This window comes from Littorina saxatilis, linkage group LG15 (assembly GCF_037325665.1).
Source record: "Littorina saxatilis isolate snail1 linkage group LG15, US_GU_Lsax_2.0, whole genome shotgun sequence".
NCBI lineage: Eukaryota > Metazoa > Mollusca > Gastropoda > Littorinimorpha > Littorinidae > Littorina > Littorina saxatilis.
In genome coordinates, this window is record NC_090259.1 from 29,311,510 (window position 1) to 29,321,258 (window position 9,749).

Genomic DNA, 9,749 nt, shown 5'->3' on the forward strand with positions numbered 1-9,749 from the left:
ATACTTAGCGGTTCAGGATTTATCGCAGTTCCTATATTGTGACATACATACATGCATACTTACGGAATGGAACAATCGCAAACGTTCCCGCTGGATGACGAATTAAATTATAAAAAACGTATCAGTAAAATAAAATAACAATGAACAGCACACATTCCCTGAAAAGTAATGTAGCGTAGGGGAAAGGGAGAAAAAAAGTGACACCGCGTGGATTCGAACGTACGTGATTAGAACATGATGAAGCAAGAGTGTCCTAACCAACTGGCCTACAAATAATTTGCAAAAGTTTCAGGGAAAAATACAGCTATGACATTACAAAAACCATAGGCAATGGATGTTCCGTTTGCCATTCCAATAAGTAACAACGATAACAACTTGATAGGTTTGAGAGTAAACTTGATTTGACATGATACTGTGTTGTCTAAAGTGTTTATTGGATTCTCGGGCAGTTTTATCCCGGACGGCTGCATGTCGAGTTTCAGGGGTGCCTAAGGGCTTCCGGCGGTAGGTAAAAATATTTAATGTTCAAATAAACCCACTTAATTAAAAAATAAACACATTAGACCCAGCCAGTCCTGATCGAGGTGGCCTCCACTATGCCCATGCAAAAGGAATAACGTGAAAGTTGCCCAGTACCACAGAAATTAGCAATTTCGTGTGACTGAGGCTACCAGTACCTGTATTAATATATGAATTATAATTGGCAACGGTAAGCGATTTCACACAGATTAGCGCGGGACAAATATTGACAGAATTTTTTTTTTATCATAACTGCAATGTTCTTCTCCCCCCCCCAAAAAAAAACCAACAACAACGCAACACCTCCTCCTAAGAAGAACAGGTCCGACAAACCCCTGCGTCACCCAGTAAGCTTTTTTTTTTAAATTAACGACGCCAATGGAATTCGATCTCCTGCCTCGGACACTTTCGTTTTGTCACGTTAGGAGAGCAATTTACCAACTTATCTATTTTGCGTCTTGACAGTTCGCGTGAGTGATATTTTAGTGACTTTTGTGACATATAGACTGACCGGAACAAACGCAAACGTCCACCCTCTGGGTGACGAACAACAACACATTTGCATTCAAACGAAGTAGTTTGTTGATCATAGTGCAATTATCCCGTTTGACTTGTGTCTGTTCTCAATATGACTAACATTATATGTACTCATTTCTCCCAAATGGGTAAAGCTATTGAAACTCACTTTGGCTATGAGCTCGAGGTCCATGGGAATAAACGCTCATAATTATGTCCTGCGGATTGATGACCCTGGTGTCACTCAAAATTATCCCGCCAGGAAATGCTATTTCGTATACATGTACTCAATTGTCTAACCGGCACGGTTGGCCTAGTGGTAAGGCGTCCGGTTGGCCTAGTGGTAAGGCGCCTAGTGGTGGGTTCGAACCCCGGCCGGGTCATACCTAAGACTTTAAAATTGGCAATCTAGTGGCTGCTCCGCCTGGCGTCTGGCATTATGGGGTTAGTGCTAGGACTGGTTGGTCCGGTGTCAGAATAATGTGACTGGGTGAGACATGAAGCCTGTGCTGCGACTTGTGTCTTGTGTGTGGCGCACGTTATATGTCAAAGCAGCACCGCCCTGATATGGCCCTTCGTGGTCGGCTGGGCGTTAAGCAAACAAACAAACAAACAAACTCAATTGTCTCCAGTAAGGACACAGTTATTTTCTCCGAATTTAAGGCCCCAGTTTGTGGTGATTGATATTGATTTGATCTGTAGTTTGATGATCCTAGTGCCATCATTATCCCGTCAGGCATTGTTTAAATGTTTTCGTTTGCACCCACTTTTCTCCAAAACTGATAAAACTGTTGACACCACTATTAGGAAGCATGCTCATCGGAGTCGATGCCGAGAAGCTCTGAACTTTGGTGACCCTAGGTACCATATTATCCGGCCATGAAGGGTTTTAATATACTGCTGACCATACACCCGTTAGGGTCCATATGTTCTATCAGCCCCAGATACTTTACTTGATTTTTGCTTTCGGTCCAGCCGACTCTTTTGAGCCATATCAGGACCAATCAGCCCGAGACGAAGACTTTAAATAATAAAACAACAACCACAGCACGAGATGATAAACGGAAAGTATTAGGATCATTATGGTCACTTGTTAATTATTATTTTGTTACCCCTTTATCACATGCCGGCTATTGATACATGCCATATCATTATTTTTGTTATCAAAACGAATACGTTGTGTGTGTGTATTGTTAGGAAAACTCCAATCTTTTAGATTAGTTAACAATGTATCAAGAAAAATCACATATTTGAGCGAGTTTCTAGGTGACCCTCTTCGTGATTAGCACATCCTATTTGATCTTCCATGAATGGGTTCGGTTGATATTTGAATTTTCTGTAAAAGGGGTCGCTCAGATAATCGTCAAAATGTAACTGACAAGTCCAGTGGCTAACGAAGGAAAGCACCGATCACCATCAAGACTAAATCACTACCAGATGTCAGTAGGAATGTTGGTAACTGATCCACTGACCGCTATCATATGTTACTACTCGCGTACATTCCGTAGAGTACCTAGAGACCAATCTAGAGCATAATTGTATTTCATTCCCTCTGCTAGAACTGACTGGGCTTGCTAATATATAAGCAAGCGTTAGTTTGTAACACATTCCCTGGCCCGTCCCAAGAGAATATGAAAGATATATATGCTACACGGAAGCGTTGTATAGACCGAAACAGTTCAAAATAATGATACTGGATTCAGACTTCAAAATTATTGTTTTCATATTAGGCCTACGAACAATAACTTACATGTTAAGAGAAATAATACATGTATTGAGAGATATTGCTTTTATTCTAGGCTACATCTCTTATGGAGGCATCTTACACACTCTCTCTCTTTCTTCACCCTCCCATCTCTCTCTCTCCTTCTCTTCCTCTCTATCTCTCTAATATTGACAACACCCCTCATATGATCACTCAACCTCTCCCCATCGCCCTCTGTCTCTCACCTTCTTACACACACTCTCTCTTTTCCCAACTCTCCTCTCTCTCCATCTCTCTCTCTTCAATAATGACACCCCCCATATATCACTCTACTTATCCTCCACTCTCGAATCTCCAAACATTCGGTTAAACGTGATTAACTGGTATCGTACCCCTATGACAGATAATATTCCCTATTCTCTGCATTCTCTGCTTGCTGCATTACGTTAAAGGTTGTAATGCTCTTTTTTTTTCAAGCCACATTTCACGTCAACCAACTTTCATCAAGACGTTATTTAAAGCGTCATTGTAGAAATGACATTCGGAAATATTAGGGGAATCCCTGTCATAACATTTTTTTCTATTTGTTTCCCATCAGGCATTTTTTGTTTTAATCACAAGTAATATAATACAGACACACAAAGAGAGACACCTATAGTGACAGCCGCTCTATCATGCTAGGACTGGTGTCAGTATACTGTGACTATACGAGGATGTCAATCAATCAATCAATCAATATGAGGCTTATATCGCGCGTATTCCGTGGGTACAGCTCTAAGCGCAGGGATTTATTTATTTTATTTTTATTTTATGCAATTTATATCGCGCACATATTCAAAGCGCAGGGATTTATTTATGCCGAGTGAGATGGAATTTTTTTTACACAATACATCACGCATTCACATCGGCCAGCAGATCGCAGCCATTTCGGCGCATATCCTACTTTTCACGGCCTATTATTCCAAGTCACACGGGTATTTTGGTGGACATTTTTATCTATGCCTATTCAATTTTGCCAGGAAAGACCCTTTTGTCAATCGTGGGATCTTTAACGTGCACACCCCAGTGTAGTGTACACGAAGGGACCTCGGTTTTTCGTCTCATCCGAAAGACTAGCACTTGAACCCACCACCTAGGTTAGGAAAGGGGGGAGAAAATTGCTAACGCCCTGACCCAGGGTCGAACTCGCAACCTCTCGCTTCCGCAAGTGCGTTACCACTCGGCCACCCAGTCCGATGTAAGCCTCTGCGATTTCAATCTCAGTGTGGCAGTACATTAATCTGCTGACCATAAACAAGGAATGCGTCCAGCTGTCTCTCTAGCTCTCCAGTAGGTTTCTCAGCGGGCTACCTGCTTGACGACGTTCTAATTGATGGCACGCGAACCGTGTAATGTATAGCCACTGCGCGAGTCGAACCGCTCTACGACTAGCTGCTCCTTTCCACGGCCCCCCACCCCCACCGCCAGCCCCACGCATTCCTCTCTCTCGCCCTTCCTCTCTCCCCCCCCTCCCTCTCTCCCCCTCCCTCCCTCTCTCTCCCCCTCCCTCTCTCCCCCCCCCCCTTCTTTCTCTCCCTTCCTCTCTCTTTAACCTTAATTGTCAATCCGTTTTTCATTGCTAAATTCATACGGATAAATAAAAGCTTGATGATTAGCAAGAATCACCTCTGATTTGTTATTTGCACTGTCACTGAAGACTAGACCGTCAGTGAAACTTAATACAGTTCGCCACCTGTTTACCTCTTTTTATATTTTAATCCAGACAGCATTATCCACCACCACCCATTATATAAACATTCTATTTTGTGTAGTCCCGATATCAATGTTGCAAACCTTTTGATGCAGCTTTTAATAATATAAGAGATTTGATTTATACGTATTCCCTGTTTCACTCAATGAATATATATATTCCCTAAAATATCCAGGTAATATACATATTTCCTGGAATTTGGATGCCATTTTTAGACGTATTCCCTGACTTATATTTAGCATTCAAAAGGAGACACTTTGATGGAGTGAATAATCTCTCTCTCTCTCTCTCTCTCTCTCTCTCTCTCTCTCTCTCTCTCTCTCTCTCTCTCTCTCTCTCTCTCTCTCTCTCTCTTATGCTTACAAATATAACAACAATTGCATAACAATAAAATTTACAACACAAAATTACACTGTTTGCACCAATGAAGTGAGAAAAAATGACTTTTATATCAGCAAAATCAACAAGCCGTAATAACTCTAGTTGGCGGGATATATTTTGTTTGTTTGTTTGGTTGGTTGTTTGCTTAACGCCCAGCCGACCACGAAGGGCCATATCAGGGCGGTGCTGCTTTGACATTTAACGTGCGCCACACACAAGACACAAGTCGCAGCACAGGCTTCATGTCTCACCCAGTCACATTATTCTGACACCGGACCAACCAGTCCCAGCACTAACCCCATAATGCCATACGCCAGGTGGAGCAGCCACCAGATTGCCAATTTTAAAGTCTTAGGTATCCCTGCCGGGGTTCGAACCCACGACCTCCCGCTCACTAGGCCACCGTGTTGCGGTTTGGCGGGATATAGTGATCCTTACATCGTTCGAAAAAAAACCCAATACAGCTACCCTTTCAAACCATGTTTTTTTTGCTTATTTGCTATTGTATTTGGTTGTAATATGTTATATAGAATTGTGCATGTGAAGGGATATTATATTTTTTAAATATGGAAAAAGTGAAAGCTAATTTAAAATTTATGGACAGATTAATTGATGAAAATGGCTCTCAATAACGACGCAAAAAGGAATTTTACAGGAGCAAGTGAGATTTTACAATAACGTGTTTGATAAAAATGGGAATTTTGTTGAGGAGGATGCTGAAAGTAAAGTTCTTAATTCAAATATTCCTCAGTTAAATGACGAACGAAAATATGTTTTGGAAACTGATTTTAATAATAATAATAATAATGGACATTTATTAATCGCCCCTTCTCACAAGAGCTCACGGCGATTTACATATTAATTTCTGCCGTGTGAGATGGATTTTTTTACACAATACATCACGCATTCACATCGGCCAGTAAATCTCAAGCCATTACGGCGAATATTTACTTTTTACGGCCTGTTATTCCAAGTCACACGGGTATTTGGAGGACATTTTTTTTATCTATGCCTATACAATTTTGCCAGGAAAGACCCTTTTGTCAATCGTGGGATCTTTAACGTGCACACCCCAATGCACACCCCAATACCGTGTTAGAAATCGGCAGGGCGCTGTCTTTATTAAAAAATGGTTCGTCACCAGGTTTAGACGGATTGACTACAAGTTTCATGAATTTTTTTTGGCCTAAAGTAAAAATGATGGTGGTTAATTCCCTTCAAAGTGCATTTAGAGTCGGTGAATTGTCAGATACTCAGAAAAGAGCAGTTATCACGTTGATCCATAAGGGTAAAGATTTGCCGAGAGATAGCCTTAAGAATTGGAGACCCTATATCTGTAACCAATACAGATTATAAAATGCTGGCAAAATGTTTATCGCAGCGCTTATCTGGTGTTATTTCTGACCTCGTGCCAGAAGATCAGACAGGATTTATTAAGGGAAGAAAGGCAAGTAACTTGATTAGATTAATTGATGATGTCATTAATTACGCTAATGAAAGAAATCAAGCAGGTAATATATTACTTGCGCTTGACTACGCCCGAGCCTACGATTCCATCTCAAAAGACTATGTGGTCTGGTCCTTTAAAAAAATTGGTTTTGGCGAAAAATTTGTTAAATGGATTACAGTTTTAATGACAAACACCACGAGCTGCATAAATTATATGGGTTGGATTTCGGAAGAAATAAGTGTGAATTCCGGAATCCGTCAGGGATGTCCCCTCTCACCTTTGGCTTTCGTGCTTGCTGTAGAATTATTAGCAATCAAAATCCGAAGTCACCCCAATATTAAAGGATTTGCCTTACCAGATGTAGGTTTTGCAGAACAAACATCGCGTATCTTGAAAATGGCTATGTACGCCGATGACATAACTGTTTTACTTCAAGATAAAAACGACATGGAAACGGTTTTGAAAATCATTGATGATTTCTCCAATATATCTCGCTTAAAATTAAATAAAAGTAAAACGGAAGCAATGTGGTTGGGATTGCGTATAAACTGTCAAGATATTGCGATATTAAATGGAATACCCAGGTTAAAATCATGGGAATTAGTCAGTTTTAAAAAGGACATCCCGGCCTCTGAAATTATGGAAAATTGGTCCAAAAGACTTGAAAAAGTTGAACAAATCATTTGCAGATAGTCAAGAAGAAATTTAAGTTTAAGCGGCAAATTATGTATTATTAAGTCCTTCTTAGTTTTACAATTTGTTTACGTTATGCAGGCGCTTCTTGCCCCTGTTAAAGTTCTCGATAAGTTGAATACTATTTTGTTCAGGTTTCTCTGGAAAAGGAAGTATTCAAATACAAAAGCCGAAATGTATTGTGTAATGTGGTGGAAGAAGGTGGTATTAACATGATAAACGTCCACGATATGCAGACTTCTTTTTTACTTACATGGGCAGCAAAACTTCAACAACAAAAACATGAACCGTGGACAACGATTCCATTAAGTCTTTATCGGGTATTGGGAAGAAATTTACTTTGTTTTAAAGCCACAACACCACTAAAACTGTTCCAAGGTATTGAATGCATTCGATCAAACTTTTGGACAGAAGTTCTCTTAAAATGAATCCATAATAAAGCATTGATTTATGAGAGAGAAGATCGCTTTGGCGATCAATGTTTGTGGAACAATATAAAAGTGGTTTATAAAATACGGTGAAAGATATTTGGGTTAACGGAGATATGATTCCTTTTAACCAGCTGTGCACAAAGATAGGATACAGTCCCTCTAGATTTTTTTAGTACGGCGCAAAGACTGCTGTGCGAGCGCTTGCACTTCGCAAAAACACAGCCAGCCCGCGAGCAGGCGAACACAATAATGACCTTGACACACGGAACCCTGTGATCATTAACCCCTCCGCGAGAAAGTTTCGCATGCTGATAGTCCAGTCCAAAGCGAGCGAGCCTTGCGCTGTTACATTTTGGTTACATAAATATCAGGTTAAACTAGATCACAATTATTGGCTGTTAGCAAGCAAATGTACAAAAGAAGAAAGATTGCGATTGTTACAATGGAAAATATTACATAATATTTATCCCACGAATATATTATTAAAAAAAATGAAAATTAGAGAAACAACATTATGTACATTTTGTAAACACATTGATTACGTTGAACACTTTTTTGGGCAATGTGAGAAGTTGACGAGCTTTTGGGAAAATGTTGTCCATTATATTTTTAGAAATACAGGATCAAATGTGCACCTCTCAGAACACGATGTCTTGTTTGGTTATCACCTAGTAATATATGCCAAAATAATAAGGTACTTAATCACATTATTTTGATTGCAAAAATGTGTATTAGTAAATATAAGTATGGTGATAGATACGATTTGAATAGTATATTGGAAAATGAAATGTACATTGGAAGTATGTGAGTAATGTATAAGTCGAGATGAGGTGAAGTGATATATGACGTTTGTGAATATTATGAGGGGGGTGGGAGAGAGCGGATGGACGAGAATAAGGAAAAAAATAAAAGGAGAAAAAAAAAGTAACCATGTATGGCTCCTCAATTGCTTTTTGTATAAAACAACCATGCAAACCACAAAAAAAAAGAGAAAGAAAAAAGAAACAGGTTTTCTCCAATTTAAAAAAAAACAAAACAAAAAAACAAGTCGCTTAAGGCGAAATTACTACATTTAGTCAAGCTGTGGAACTCAGAGAACGCACTGCATTTTTTTACAGTGACCGTAGTCCGCCGCTCGCGCAAAACGCAGTGAAACTGACGAGACTGTTTAGCGCGGTGGTGGTTTCGCTGTGCTGCATAGCACGCTTTTCTGTACCTCTGTTCGTTTTAACTTTCTGAGCGTGTTTTTAATCCAAACATATCATATCAATATGATTTGGAATCAGGAACCGACAAGGAATAAGATGAAATTGTTTTTTTAATCGATTTCGGAAATTTGATTTTGATCATAATTTTTATATTTTTAATTTTGAGAGCTTGTTTTTAATCCGAATACAACATATTTATATGTTTTTGGAATCAGAAAATAATGAAGAATAAGATGAATGTAAATTTCGATCGTTTTATAAAAAAAAATTAATTACAATTTTCAGATTTTTAATGACCAAAGTCATTAATTAATTTTTAAGCCACCAAGCTGAAATACAATACTGAAGTCCGGCCTTTGTCGAAGATTGCTTGGCCAAAATTTCAATCAATTTGATTGAAAAATGAGGGTGTGACAGTGCCGTCTCAACTTTTACAAAAAGCCGGATATGACGTCATCAAAGACATTTATCAAAAAAAGAAAAAAAACGTCCGGGGATATCATACCCAGGAACTCTCATGTAAAATTTCATTAAGATCGGTCCAGTAGTTTACTCTGAATCGCTCTATAGATGCTTACACAGATGCGTCTATACACACGCGCACGCACACTGGCACAGACAAAACTTGACTAAATGTAAAAAGAGAGAGAGAAAGAGAGAGAGAGAGAGAGAGAGAGAGAGAGAGAGAGAGAGAGAGAGAGAGAGAGAGACAGAGACAGAGACAGAGAGAGAGAGATGATAATAATGATGATGGAACTTTATTTTTCAAGGATAGAGGTTTAAGGCGACGCCTTTTCTTACAACCGGACCGGTCCTTACTTCTAATACAAATGTCTAATAAATGATAAACAAGTAAAGCAACATGACAAATAAACAAAGTAAACGAACGAACCAGCAAACAATCGACAAGTAAGCAAACAAGCAAATAAACATAAACAACAAAATGACAAAGTAAGGAACATACAAATCAAAAGCAAAACATGCAACATATTAATTGAGGTTATACATGTAAAGTGATCGACGGTTAAAGTTCCATCCTCACCTATTCACACTTTACTGACACTAAACACAACCATCAGTGTGTATAGGAAACAGG